This window comes from Podarcis melisellensis (assembly GCF_964234715.1).
Source record: "Podarcis melisellensis genome assembly, chromosome: 2".
Lineage (NCBI taxonomy): Eukaryota > Metazoa > Chordata > Lepidosauria > Squamata > Lacertidae > Podarcis > Podarcis melisellensis.
Genome location: NC_138529.1, coordinates 104,743,291 through 104,758,802, shown reverse-complemented (window position 1 = coordinate 104,758,802; position 15,512 = coordinate 104,743,291). Strand labels below are relative to the sequence as shown.

Here is a 15,512-nt window from a genome sequence, read left to right as displayed (position 1 = left end):
TTAAATCATCATCATCAATCTTTATTATGGTCCAGAGACCCAACAAATCATTACAAAGCAATACACAATTCATACAGCCTACCTCCAGGTTAAACAAGCATTTTGTTTAGAATATAGGGATCATTTGTTCTTGCAACCACCGATAAAAACTTTGCCACTGCTAATGTTCTAGCATTTGTCCAGTCTTCCAGTAGGAACCTGACATAGTGAGCCTCTGATTTTAAATCAAGTCTTACTGACTAATGATTTAAATCCTGATTTAAATCAAATCCACCCTGGTCTGGTGTCTACTGTAGCTTAGCAAAAAAAAAAAAAGCCTGCAAGTTACTAGCCCTCAACATTTCACTTGCTCACACTGACCTCATGAAATAGAGAGGTGTGCTAAACTGTTGCTCTACGGCCTGCCAAGTTACCTCCAGGGATCGTTTCTGGAACGAGCTCCTGCCTGCTAAACTATCATAGAATTCCAGCCTGCAAAACTTAGTTCCTGGACCCAGCTGGTTCTTTCTTTTCCCAAACCCTCTTTCTAAGAAACAGGAACGAATGAAAGATGCTCTGCTTACCTCTTCGTAGTAGATGCTCAGCGGAGACGTCCAGGTGGTTGTTTTTCAACTCCGGAGAAAAAGCACCGACGCAGCAGGACGAACAGTTCAGTGCTTCCAGCTGGGAATGAAGAGCGAAAGTGAAGAGAGGAGGGAGGAGCGTGGCTTGATCTCAGCTTACCATCACCACCAAGCCCTCCTTGAGACCTTGGCCTTGGAGGATAAGCGTTCGCAGCAAATGCACCCATGAAGTCAAAACAGAAGGTGTTTGAGCAGAGCAGCGCTGGAGTGCGGCCAAGTTCCCTGCGGGGGGGGGGGACCACAGATACAGCAAGTGTCTCCATCCTGGCTCAAAACCCCCAAAAGCCCTCTCCTCCCTGAATATGTCTCACCCTCTTTTAAAGTCATCCAAATTGGTGGCTCCTGTGGGAGCAAGTTCTATAGTAAACTGTACACTACATAAATAAGTATTTTCTTTTATGTGTCCCAAATCTTCCAACAGAATCTTCTGTTAACTTTGAATCCTTCTTCCAGCTTTGATGGTGTTCACAAGTGTTAAGACAGGGGCAGAAAAACATTCCTCTGTCCGCTTTTCTGCATGAAAGCATAATATTATAAACTTCTCCCAGATGGATTGTTGTCGTTCATAGACTACATTCACGTGTCCTTGTTTTCTTTTTACATAAGGGGGTGGGGGGGTATGCAGGGCCAGATTTAGGTTTGATGAGGCCCTAAAGCTACTGAAGGAAATGGGGCCCTTTATATGTCCAGCTGTCCTTTGTCAACAACAAATTGCCGCTGTTTTTTGTGTTGAATAAATGCTATACAGTGGTACCTCGGGTTACAGACGCTTCAGGTTACATACGCTTCAGGTTACACACTCCGCTAACTCAGAAATAGTGTTTCAGGTTAAGAACTTTGCTTCAGGATAAGAACAGAAATCGGGCTCCGGCGGTGTGGCAGCAGCAGGAGGCCCCATTAGCTAAAGTAGTGCTTCAGGTTAAGAACAGATTCAGGTTAAGAATGGACCTCCAGAACGGATTAAGTACTCAACCTGAGGTTCCGACTGTATGGTAATTTATGAACCTAATAGGTATCTAAAGACATCTGCACATAACAAATAGGAGCCTACACAACACAAAACACTGTTGCTGTCTGCTGGTTTTATTTCATTTGTTTTTTATCTTATATTTTGGAAATGTACATCCAGGTTTTTTTCCCTTTAAATTTTTTTGGGGGGCCCAATATAGTGGGGCCTGAAGCTCTAGCTTGTTTTGGTTTGTTGTAAACAAAATCTGCGCTTCTTCCCTTATGGGGTATCAAAGAGCCCATATAGAGTCCTTACGTGGGTTCCATATTGGTAGGAGAAAATAACAGAGGCCAACCAGAGAATATTGAGAAACAAAGCAGCTAGTAAGCCTGATCATTATTGATCTCTTGCAACAGGGTACTCCCCTCACATGCAGGAAAGGAGGAGGACCCCCCAAAAAGGTGTGCCTGCCCTTATATTTACCTTCCCGCCGGAGCGGTACCTATTTATCTACTTGCACTTTGACGTGCTTTCAAGCTGCTAGGTTGGCAGGAGCAACGGGAGCTCACCCTGTCGCAGGGATTTGAACTGCCAACCTTCTGATCGGCAAGTCATAGGCTCTGTGGTTTAACCCACAGCGCCACTTGCATCCTATATACAGTGGTACCTCGGGTTAAGTACTTCATTCGTTCTGGAGCTCCGTTCTTAACCTGAAACTGTTCTTAACCTGAAGCACCACTTTAGCTAATGGGGCCTCCTGCTGCCACTGCGCCACCGGAGCACGATTTCTGTTCTCATCCTAAAGCAAAGTTCTTAACCCGAGGTACTATTTCTGGGTTAGCGGAGTCTGTAACCTGAAGCGTATGTAACCTGAAGCGTATGTAACCCGAGGTACAACTGTAAATAAACTATGGTTACCGGACGTCCCCGTTTCCCGGGGACAGTCCCAAGATTTACAAATCTGTCCCCGGACAAAATCCATCCCCGGAATGTCCCCGGATTTCATTTAATGTCCCCGGATTTATATTTTAAGTGTTGTAGATTTATTAGTAGGGAATGAATGTTGCGTGATTGGTTCAACGGCACAAGACACATCATATGGGGACTTCCGGTGAGACAAAATGGCGGGCACCACAGCAATGAGCAGCTCCTGAAGCCAGCCATAGCCAACTGTGCTACCAGGCTGGATCCGGGCTGCTGAGACTGCCACTGCTAAGGGGGAACCGGGGACGCCCAGCGCATCAACTGGGGGAACTGCTGACTCCCATCCGTGACCCAAATTGAGCCGGGAGCAAGAGCTTCTGGCCACCCAGCTGACTGCCCCGTGGCGCTCTAGGGCCAGGAAGAACCCTGGAGCCGATGCAGGGAGAAGAAGGAGAGGAGAAGGAGAAGGAAGAGAGAGAAAGAGGAAGGAGAAAAAAGAGGGGAGCCCCGACCTTGTTGCGCCACTGCCACCGCCACTGACAAAGAGAGGTAGGAGTGGACTGGGAGGGCAAGGACACGTGGCCGAGCCCAGGCCTGGCCCGAGGCTACTCCATGGTGGCTAGTGCTCCAAGAGAGCAGGCCAGGGCCCAGAGGAAGGCTGTGCGACAGAGGAGACCACAGAAGAGAAGACATTACTTCTTCTTTCTTTTTAATAATTTTTTAATTCTTTGAAAAAAATCTGGTAACCTTAAAATAAACCATGAATCATTAAGGCACCACACTCTTCACTGTCCCTCATTCCAAGGAAACCAAACCCTGGATAAGCACCTGGAACCCCTGGAATTCTGTGCCGCTTAGAGATTGGGGTGCCGTGCAACAGTACTTTGGGGGACACCATGACTGTTTAAAGTGGTATAAAGGTAAAGGGACCCCTGACCATTAGGTCCAGTCGTGGCTGACTCTGGGGTTGCGGTGCTCATCTCACTTTATTGGCCAAGGGAGCCGGCGTACAGCTTCCGGGTCATGTGGCCAGCATGACTAAGCCGCTTCTGGCGAACCAGAGCAGCGCACAGAAACGCTGTTTACCTTCCCACCAGAGCAGTACCTATTAATCCACTTGAACGTTGACATGCTTTCGAACTGCTAGGTTAGCAGGAGCAGGGACTGAGCAACGGGAGCTCACCCCGTCACGGGGATTCGAACCGCTGACCTTCTGATCAGCAAGTCCTAGGCTCTGTGGTTTAACCCACAGTGCCACCCGCGTCCCTAAAGTGGTATAACACTGCTTTAAATGTATAGTCCAGGTGGGGCCCAGCTTTTACTCAGAGCAGATCCGTTGAAATGAATGAGCATGGCTAAATTGGGTCTTTCAACAGGTCTACTCTGAGTAAAACTTAGTTGACTACTACAGATTATCTCCAGATATTATGGGTTGGAGCCAAGACTCCACTCTTGAGCTTGTTCTTGTGGTCACCTTCATTCTTATTCATTGATGTGTGGTTAACCTGTTGTATTGAGTCTGCAAAAGAGCCTTACTGAAGAAGTTAACGAAGCCCGTTTAGCAAACATGTATGGAAACTTGTTAATCGGTTCAGCGTTCAAGTCATTAGGTTAATTAAACAAAACAGGATAATTGGGAAAGGGGGCTGTAGCTATGAATATTGGGGGTGGAAAACGGCGTATAACTCGATGGCAGAACAAATGATGCCGTGCTTTAAAATTAGAGGGTGTTCTACTAGGGTGTCAGAAATTACAGGGTGCCCCTTCTGGGAACTGTGATGGCAATTAAGGCATCTTCTGAGAATCTGTACTAGAGGATAGAAAACAATCCCAAGGTTGCAGCATTTCGTGGAAGATAATAGCGAGCCATCTGCTGGCACCACGAACATCACAAGGACAGCCTTGTCAGCTTCTCTTCCCTGTAACTCCATGATCTTGTCCTTCTCTCACAATATCCTGCCTTTCTTTAGCTAGCATGAATGAAGGCAATGCAAATGGGCTGTAAAATGTTGGGAGGTCCACAGAATTGCCAGGTTTTGATGGCACATGTATCCACAACACAGCAGCGGGCAAAGCTATTTATCTAGAGGCCACAATTGATGGTGCGTCAGCCATAACTGCGTGGTCCTGAAAGGAGAGGCACTAAAGGGAAGTAACCCCTTTGGTTTTCTCCTGTTATGAGAATTATAAGGTCTAAGATATAAAATAAACGTACCAAGCAAACACGTACATAAATACATAAACCGCATGTCTGAAACAGTACAGTCATAGCTCAGGTTGAAGTTGCTTCAGCTTGAGCGCTTTCGGGTTGCACTCCGTGGCGACCCGGAAGTAACGGAACACGTTACAGTGGTACCTTGGGTTACATACGCTTCAGGTTACAGACTCCGCTAACCCAGAAATAGTGCTTCAGGTTAAGAACTTTGCTTCAGGATGAGAACAGAAATCGTGCTCTGGCAGCGTGGCAGCAGCAGGAGGCCCCATTAGCTAAAGTGGTGCTTCAGGTTAAGAACAGTTTCAGGTTAAGAACGGACCTCCGGAACGAATTAAGTACTTAACCCGAGGTACCACTGTACTTCCGGGTTTCGCCGCTCATGCATGCACAGACGGTCAAAATAACATGCACATGCGCAGAAGTGGCGAATCGCGACCCACGCACATGCAGACGTGAGTTGCGTTTACTTCAGGATGCGAACGGGGCTCCGAAACGGATCCAGTTCATATCCAGAGGTACCACTGTACAGGAAAAAGTCCTGAAACCATTTTGTCTCTCCCAAATGACCTCAAATATTTCTCTGTAAGGTATAAGGAAATGGGGAGCCTCCCCATTGTCTCTTTGCTTACAAATCCTGTCTTAAGGGCAAATTTATTTATCACATATATATTGTTACGGCAAAAATCTGGGTGCGAGGCTGCTCTGCCACCCAGCTCATCGGACTCAGTCCGTGGGTCCCTGCGGAGGAAAATGAGCTCAGCCGGAGACAGGAGCAAACTGCAGAAGATCCAAGTTTATTGGCCAACAGGTTCAAGACGAGATTGAACAGAGAGAAAGGGGTGACATGAGTTTTTGAAACTTCCCTCCATGTCCCAGAATACAGTGCAAAACACGTCATGAATACATTAAAGAGAGGTTTGGTTACACAGATTACATCATGAATATATTAAAGGGAGGTTGGGTTACACAGATTAACATATGGAGGAGGGAGGGGGGAATATGCAGAGCTACACCGGATTAACATAAGGAGGAGGGAGGGGGGAATATGCAGAGCTGGAGATATGCACAGATAAACACTTCCTGGGGATGAGAAAACAATGGTCTCAAATATGCATAGTCTGGCACCTGACATTGCCTGGAGGAAAGGCTGATCAGAGCAAACTGGCACGTTGATTTTCTATGAATTTTATAGATTTTAGTCCCTTTTGACATTGACAATTGGAAATAAATTGATATATTGTAGCGAAGAAGAAGGTGAAGAAGACATGCCCCCCCCTTCCGTAACAATATATATATATATATATATATGCTTTCGTAGATTTTCACGGGTACAGGAATGCAGGTTTTGGTGTCCTCGGGTGTCTTCCCGTGTAAAAGTTGGGGTGTCTAGGCGACGTTTCGACGAGGTCTCACTCGTCATCTTCAGGCTGGTGCTTTCGGCTTCTTGTTACTGGAACAGAGCAGGATCTCAGTGTTTGAGTTCCTATAAATACTGTTGAGGGGGTGTGGTGTATAGCCTCCAATGTTCTGGGCAGAGAGGAAGTTCCCAGGCTAGTGTGCCTTTTCTTCTTTTGTTCCTTAATTACTTGAGGGATATCTTGAGTGATTTCTTGAGTGATATCCTGAGTACCACTTAGGTGGGTCATTAGGTGTGGATTAGTTGCTAAAGTCCACACCTAATGACCCACCTAAGTGGTACTCAGGATATCACTCAAGAAATCACTCAAGATATCCCTCAAGTAATTAAGGAACAAAAGAAGAAAAGGCACACTAGCCTGGGAACTTCCTCTCTGCCCAGAACATTGGAGGCTATACACCACACCCCCTCAACAGTATTTATAGGAACTCAAACACTGAGATCCTGCTCTGTTCCAGTAACAAGAAGCCGAAAGCACCAGCCTGAAGATGACGAGTGAGACCTCGTCGAAACGTCGCCTAGACACCCCAACTTTTACACGGGAAGACACCCGAGGACACCAAAACCTGCATATATATATATATATATATATATATATATATATATATATATATATATATATGCTTTCGTAGATTTTCACGGGTACAGGAATGCAGGTTTTGGTGTCCTCGGGTGTCTTCCCGTGTAAAAGTTGGGGTGTCTAGGCGACGTTTCGACGAGGTCTGTTCCAGTAACAAGAAGCCGAAAGCACCAGCTTGAAGATGACGAGTGAGACCTCGTCGAAACGTCGCCTAGACACCCCAACTTTTACACGGGAAGACACCCGAGGACACCAAAACCTGCATATATATATATATATATATATATAGTTTTTCTTTAACAAATAATTTTGACAACCATGTTTACCAATTTACAGTTTTTGAACTTCCACCAGTACCTCCTTCAATCATCCATTTTTCATATCTTTACACATTTTCTATGCAGTATTGCCGATTTGATAATAACCTTCCATCTCAGTTTCTTTCTTACAATATACCTTGGTTTATCACAAAGCCTCTTTAAAACCCACTAGCGTTGTCTGTTCATCACATACTGTTTTCAGATATTCCGTAAACTTTCCCCAGTCCTCAATGAATTTGTGATCTTTCTGATATCTAATTTTTCCAGTCATTTTATCCAATTCTGCATAATCCATAAGTTTCATTCTCCACTCAGTCAAGGTCGGTAGTTCCTCTTGTTTCCATTTTTGGGCCATTAGTATTCTTGCCGCTGTAACTGCATATTGAAACAGTTTATAATCACATCTTTTTATCTCTCTTCCTGTCATTCCTCTTAAGGGCAAATTTAAGATATGAATAGGGTGAGCCTGTGACCTGTGACCTGGATTCAGAAACTGAGTAGTTATCAAAACAAAAGAGTGGCCAGGATGCCCAGGTAATCCAGTCAGGTAACCTGGCAGACAGATAAAAACAACGCACTCAGATTTCTGTTGTAGTCTGCCCCTTCTCTGATGTATGTACGCTGTATGGAGGGGTGGTCTTGGGCTACAGGGTAGGCAGTTCAAAAGTCTATATAAGGGCATACACACATGGTTCGGGGTCCCTCCTGCCCCCAGCGTGTGGTTTGTGAGCACCCTGTTGCAACAGTTAATAAAGATCAGGCTTACTAGCTGTTTTGCTTCTCAATATTCTCTGGTTGGCCTCTGTTATTCTCTCCTACCAATAGGGAACCTATGTAAGGACTCTATATGGGCTCTTGGGTACCCCATAAGGGAAAAGGCCAGGAAGAGGGCCCTTCTCGTGGGTTGTGGACAGATTTGCTCCTGGGTGATATACAGCAGTGAAAGAGAGAAAAGGAAAAAAATGAACCTCTCTTCCAAGGGAGAGTTGGAATGCTGAGGAGAGCTTAAACGCAATTCACGAGCACGTGTCCAGAATGATTGGTGGGTATTTTGTGATTGTGCTATTTTGTATTGCCTTGAGTGATTTCTTGTATCTGTTGTACTTTTGTTGTACAGTGGTACCTCGGTTTACGAACTTAATCCATTCCAGAAGTCCGTTCTTAAACCGAAACTATTCTTAAACCAAGGCGAACTTTCCCTAATGAGGCCTCCCGTTGCCGGTGCCCTTCCACCGTTCAGATTCCGTTCTTAGACTGAGGTAAAGTTTGCAAACCGGGACACTACTTACAGTTTTGCGGAGTTCATAACCGAATCATTCTTGAACAAGACTGTTCTTAAACTGAGGTACAGTCAAACCTCAGTTCCCAAACGCCTCCATTTTGGAATGTTTCGGCTCCCGAATGCTGAAAACCCGGAAGTAAGTGTTCCAATTTCTGAACATTTTTTGGAAGCCGAACATCCGACGTGGCTTCCGCTTGAGTGCATTAAGCTCCTGCAGCCAATGGGAAGCCGAGCCTCGGTTGTTGAACATTTCAGAAGCTGCACGGGCTTCTGGAACGGATTATGTTTGACAACCAAGGTTTGACTGTATACTTCTTTTCTGTTGGTATGCTCTTCACCACTTCAGGGAACTTTGGACCTAAAAGCAATATATAGATAAACCCAACCCGCAATATGGTTATCATCTGAACAAACTCAGGCGACAGACGCTGCCTTTTTTTTTCTTGATCTGCTTATCCTGAATTTTTTATTCTGCAGGGATGGGGACTATGCAGGCCTGCAGTTGTTGTTAGGCTCCAAATCCCCAGCCATAAGAGGAGCATAAGATTCCCATTTCTGCTGTGTGCCAAAATCCTTCATTCAGCCAATAATGCTGCCAATCTCACGAGTTCCGCATGCTTTTGCGGAAAGAACAATCTCCACTGAATTCAGCCTTTACCCACATCTTCATTTCTGAGTTCACATTCCATTAAATGAGGAAAATTTTGAGTGACTCTACCTGACCCTAAAGGGGACGCGGGTGGCGCTGTGGGTAAAACCTCAGTGCCTAGGACTTGCCGATCGCATGGTTGGCGGTTCAAATCCCCGCAGCGGGGTGAGCTCCCGTCTTTCGGTCCCAGCTCCTGCCCACCTAGCAGTTCGAAAGCACACTTAAGTGCAAGTAGATAAATAGGTACCGCTTTATAGCGGGAAGGTAAACGGCGTTTCCGTGTGCTGCGCTAGTGCTGGCTCGCCAGAGCAACTTCGTCACGCTGGCCACGTGACCCGGAAGTGTCTCCGGACAGCGCTGGCCCCTGGCCTCTTAAGTGAGATGGGTGCACAACCCTAGAGTCGGGCACGACTGGCCCGTACGGGCAGGGGTACCTTTACCTTTACCTTACCTGACCCTAATCACATTCCTGCCCCTGTCTTATTATTATTATTATAACTGGATCAAAGGCATACATTTCTTTTACTAGGGCAGGTTCTTTCGGAATAAGCACACTTTCCTGTTACACAGAATTCTTCGGCACTGAGAGCAACGGGTAAAAGTGGTACACCCCATGGTTAATTGGGGGGGGTAAATAGTGTCCACACTTAAGGCTGCTGGGAAGCGCTGCCATTCTTATATGAAGTCGTGTTTGCGGATACCCCAAGAACCATCTGCACATGCTCAGAGGCACCCATTTTCCCTTCGCAACTTGCCAGACTGAACACTGGCATAGAAAGGTAAGTTGGAGAACGTTGAGACGTGGGCTAGATTAAGGCCCAGACGCCACATCTGCTTGGCCTGCTGAATAATAATATTTATTCATTCATTCCCCACCCACCTGGCTGGGTTGCCCCAGCCACTCTGGGCGGCTTCCAGCAAAATATTAAAATACAATAATTCATCAAATATTAAAAGCTTCCCTAAACAGGGCTGCCTTCAGATGTCTTCTATAAGTCAGATAGTTGGATCCCAGGTTGAAATCCCAATGGCATCTTCAGGTAGAGATGGAATAAACCTTGGAGGGGCACTGCCAGTCAATGTAAAAATAAAATAAAGATAAAAACTTCGTATAAGACAATCATTGGTCTATGCTGGTGGAAAGAGTTGTCTGTGGTGCTGTCGGGTGGGGAGAAATGGTTTTTCCCAACTGTGTGACCACTAGAGGTCTCTGGTTACTGATGATGGAAGGGAAAAGGGGGGAGACCACTCTCTATGTCTCCCCGCCTCTCTCTCTCCTTTTCCCTTGACCAGGATATCCAGAACTGAACTTCCTGAGTCAAGAAGTCCCCCACCTTTCTATGTCCGCTTCAAGAAGTGACTTTTGCTGGAGAGATCCCGAAGTGGGTGTGAGGAGGGAAGTTGCAAAACTAGGGTTTCTCTCAAATGTGCTCTAAACCGCGTAGGAAAGGCTGTAAGGGATCTGGGGCTAAGCAAGCGAATGAATATCAGGGCTCTTCTCTTCTATCATACAGCTGTTTGCCCTGCCTGCTGAAATGGTCCTGAGGCTCAGAGGCTCCCCAGGTTGGGGAACAGCAGCAGAAGAAGAAGTGGCTGAGATAGCAAATGATAAAGGGGAATAAGGAGGTAAGAAGAGCAACGCTGGATCAGGCCAGTGGCTTGTCTAGTCCAGCATCCTGCTCTCCCAGTGGCCATCCAGATTCCGGAGGGGATGCTGCAAGCAGGACCTGAAGGCAAGGGAACTCTCTCCTGGTGTAGCGATAAAACCACTAGCGCATTTGCAACGCTAAGCAGGGTCTGGTATGGTTTCAAACTGGATGGGGGACCGCGTGTTGAGATTTCTGCATTGCCAGGGGTTAGACTGCTCCCTTCCAACTTCCAATTCCTGTGATATGCAGCCACCGGAATTCAGAGCTATGCTTTCGGATTAATGTAACCATCGATAGTCTTCTCCTCCATGAGTCCTCAAGGGAAGCGACAGGAAAGGAAGCTCTCTTTTAAAAAAAACTTACTTAGGAAGGGGAGACTGTTCCCACTGAACCTTAGGCTAAACCCCTTATGCCTTGCAAGCCCTGTAATATGGCGGGAAGAGGGGGGGTGATTGCAGGGCCTAGTAGCAGATAGAAACAGATATCGAGAGGCGAACGCAACTGTGATCCGTCACATCCGCCAGAGGCTTCCCTCCTGGCCGGCTTGGCAAGGAGTGGTGCCGAGGCTCCCAACAGCATCCTCTAGCCCTTTACCCGGGAGGTGTGGCTTTCCCCACCCTCAGACTGACAAGGTGCGGCGCTGGGGCTCCCAGGTATGTAACCTGAAGCATATGTAACCTGAGGTACCACTGTACAAAAGAAAACCTGTCTAGTGTTTGGGTGGGGAAAATAAATAACTTGGACCTTAGAGCTGAGTGTGTGTACCCACATGCATGTTTTCTATTATCATTTTGCAGAAGGATCCGTGTACAGTGGTACCTCGAGTTACAGAGGCTTCAGGTTACAGATGCTTCAGGTTACAGACTCCGCTAACCCAGAAATAGTACCTCGGGTTAAGAACTTTACCTCAGGGTGAGAACAGAAATTGCGCGGTGGCGCCACAGCAGCAGCAGGAGGCCTCATTGGCTAAAGTGGTGTCTCAGGTTAAGAACAGTTTCAGGTTAAGAAAGGACCTCTGGAACAAATTCTTAACCCGAGGTACCACTGTATTTCTCTCCAGTTCCAAGTGCTGTAGCCACATCCATTTCCAGCAACATTCTGGCCACAGAAAGCAAAAAGCCACGAAATCTCGCTTCTGAAGGATGTGAGCAAGAAGTGGGCTAGTATAGGCAGCTTGTTCACTCCTCCCTTTGCGTGAGCAGGTCAGCAAATCAGAAATGGATTTCTCTGTTACATCCAAATCCAGAGTTCTGGTTTCTTACTCCCAAGTGAGCCAGGATTCATAAGCCAACGGCAAAGTCCGGTCTAAATCTGGCTGATGATCCCTAAGACTGTAAGTGTGTTATATCAGGCGAGGGGCCCATCTGGCCTGCCTTTGGGAAGTGTGTAAACAGGACTTGAGAGCAACATCCCTCTTCCCTCCTGCCATTTCTAGCGCCTGGTATTCAGAACAATAGTGAACGTAGACATCAGAATTCAGATTTGGATGCCAGGTGAAGTTAGGTATCCCTTGTTTGTTCACCTGTTTGCTCAAAGGGAGAAGGAAACAGGCCGCGTACACCAGCATCCACATTGTGGTTTATTATTGTCAAGGTTTATGGCTTTCCATTACTTTAAAATGAAGCTCCTTTCCCCTATGTAAAGCAAGAATCAGCAAGAATCGCCCTGGGCGAAGGTGCTGGGTTTCTCTGTTATTCAGGACGATACAACTGGGGGCATCCTGTGCTTCCTTTGGGGGACTGTGAAACACTACCGTTATCCCAACGCACATTGGCACATCCTTGTTCCTGTAGTGTCACCCCTTTATTCAGGAGGAGTAGAAATTATTGCTGATATCAGTCTTAATTTGATGTTTTCTGGGAACATCATGGCATCTCATTCCTCCGGAATTTGCATTGTTGATATCCCCATAAGTCAGGCTTATTGCTCAAACAGCAACTATACCACTATAGATGGTAAGTGCAGGAAAGTCCTGGGCGCAAGAGGTTCTGCGTTCCGTTCAAACACCAAACCATGTCCCTGGAGAAATTGGAGCCTAGGACTTGTCGATCAGAAGGTCGGTGGTTCGAATCCCCACGACGGGGTGAGCTCCTGTTGCTCGGTCCCTGCTCCTGCCAACCTAGCAGTTCAAAAGCACACCAGTGCAAGTAGATAAATAGGTACCGCTCCAGCGGGAAGGTAAACGGCGTTTCCGTGCACTGCTCTGGTTCGCCAGAAGCGGCTTAGTCATGCTGGCCACATGACCCGGAAGCTGTACGCCGGCTCCCTCGGCCAATAAAGCGAGATAAGCACCGCAACCCCAGAGTCTGTCACAACTGGACCTAATGGTCAGGGGTCCCTTTACCTTTTTACCTTTACCGCCTGGAGCCAGTGCTTGGTGGCAGAGCTAGGCAGATGCTCCTGCCCACCTGTCAAAGCTGACCATGGGGCAGGGAGTCTACTAGGACATTCCCCAGAGAAAACACTGAGCACTTAGCAGCAATGAACTCTCCACTCACTAGCTGGTGAGGGTTCAGTTCTGCTCTCTGAAGAGGTCTGCTTTGCTAGTGTTTTCCCTGCAAAAACATGCTGGCCGAGCAGCACCCAGCAAGATTTAACTCTGTCCCACGCTCGTCAGCTAACATTCCTCAGAAACATCAGCAGATTGACCAGTGGGTTTGGTTTGGGGGAAATAGCCTCATGAACCATATTTGACCCCATCTTGTGTTCAGTTTCTGATAATTGATTCTCATGAAAACGTACAGATTCTGGCTTCACATAATTAACTCAAGGCAGTGTCAATTTACTCTTGGCAGAAAGCCAAGGTCTGCTTGACCTAGAAACTACTTACTCTGATTGGTTAACGACCAGCACTCAATTCTGTTATCTAGGAATGCTAGCACAGTTTTGTGTGGGGTGTGTTAGGAGTAGGAGTGCTGTGTATGGTTAAGAGAGAGAGAGAGAGAGAGAGAGAGAGAGAGAGAGGGAGGGAGAGAAAGGATTTATTTTGCTTTGTTTTGTATGCAGAAACTCTGCTGGTTTTATTTTTCCTTTTAATAAATCCTGTAAATAGTTATTCTGAGTCTAGCTGACTAGTCATTTCCACCTCAACTAGCTTCTTCGCTGTGCAGGAAAACTCTGCTACGTTTGGGCTAAAGCCATTAGAGCTATGCCTGACACTTCCAAGTTCCATGATCTTGGCCCATGGGCCACAGTTCCCTCACCCCTGTTCTGTATGGTTTAATACAGAAGTTTTGGACTCCAGCAGGTTGGTGGGAGGCACTGAATATACTCCAGCAAGCTTCATCTCTTGTAGCATAATGATGTCCCTAAGGAGTTCCATGTGGGACACGGGTGGCGCTGTGGTCTAAACCACAGAGCCTAGGGCTTGCCGATCAGAAGGTTGGCGGTTCGAATCCCCGCAACAGGGTGAGCTCCCATTGCTCGGTCCCTGCTCCTGCCCACCTAGCAGTTCGAAAGCACGTCAAAGTGCAAGTAGATAAATAGGTGCTGCTCCAGTGGGAAGGTAAACGGCGTTTCCGTGCGCTGCTCTGGTTCGCCAGAAGCGGTTTAGTCATGCTGGCCACATGACCCGGAAGCTGTACGCTGGCTCCTTTGGCCAATAAAGCGAGATGAGCGCCGCAACCCCCGAGTCCTCTGCGACTGGACCCAACGGTCAGGGGTCCGTTCACCTTTTAAGTAGTTCCATAAACATAAGAGACACCCAGGAAGTACTCACTGTACTTACTGTAAATAAATATTATTCTGCAAAACACAGATTTGAGCACCCTATCTGGTGTGCTGCATCTTTCCATTTTTGGAGACTCTTCACTTCTTGTTCATTTGTTTTAATTTGAAAAAGAAAGATGTTTGTAGCCCCTTTTAAACGGTGTTTAACTGGACGCTTACCAAGGGTTACTCAACGAGACAAGCAGTAATGAATTCTACACTTTGCGTGTAGGTGAGAGCATTCTGGTAACCAGAGATTGTACCATGTATATGGGCGACAAGGTGATTATGAAAGCCAGTGTGGGGTAATGGTTAGTGTGTCGGACTAGGACCTGGGAGACTGGGGTTCAAATCCCCACTCTGCCATGAAGCTCTCAGGGTGACCTTGGACCAGTCACTGCCTCTCAGCCTAACCTACCTTGCAGGGTTGTTGTGAGGCTACAGTGGGGAGAAGAACTATGTCCACCGCCTTGAGCTCCTTAGCACAGCGTTTCCCAACCTTGGGCCTCCAGCTGTTTTTGGACTACAACTCCCATCATCCTTAGCTAGCAAGACCAGTGGTCAAGGATGATGGGAATTGTAGTCCAAAAGCAGCTGGAAGCCCAAGGTTGGGAAACACTGCCTTAGCAGAAAGGTGGAATAGAAATGCAATGAACAATGACATGGATATGACCCTGCTGGTGGCAGAGGGAACCAAAGGACAACTTACGTTTCCGAGGCCCTTTCAATGTGCTCCAATGGAGAACTGGCCAGTGGCCAGGCAAATACTACCCTAAAAACAGTAATGGGATTATAGATAGGGTAGGAAGCCAGAAACACTCCAGCGGTGGTCTCTGCTTTTGGTTTGAAGACTCTTTAAAAAATGATGGTGATGCTGCAAGTTTGTGCTCCAATAATGGAGGTAAAAATAAATAAGGAGATGCTGGATCCTAAGGGGACAACAGATATTCAGATCACAATCATCTGTGATTTTTTTTGTCAGTCTGATGTTTGCTCAGGAAATCTTAATAAAGCAGTTCTCGCTTGGGAAGGTGTGCAGCCTGAACCTTTCAGAGGGAGAATCTATCAGCCAGGCCGTCGTCCCTAATCCAGGAGAATTTCCATACTCATGAAACTTTGCACAAGGAAGGTTTTTTTTATAACCCATTTCCTACCCCCTTGCCCACTCCCCGTCAGCTCACCTTATTGCTGTGGGG

At 46.8% G+C, this 15,512-nt stretch overlaps 1 protein-coding gene across 1 annotated transcript in view; it reads right to left on the bottom strand.

The window, feature by feature from the left end:
• LOC309363201 (kyphoscoliosis peptidase-like) overlaps positions 1-15,512 on the bottom strand; it is a gene marked incomplete at its 3' end in the record, with an annotated part of 40,333 nt that extends 24,821 nt beyond the window's left edge. The window contains exons 1-2 of the mRNA XM_081899307.1: positions 15,498-15,512; positions 564-749 (exon numbers count right to left, since the gene is read on the bottom strand). The remainder of the gene's footprint in view (positions 1-563; positions 750-15,497) is intronic.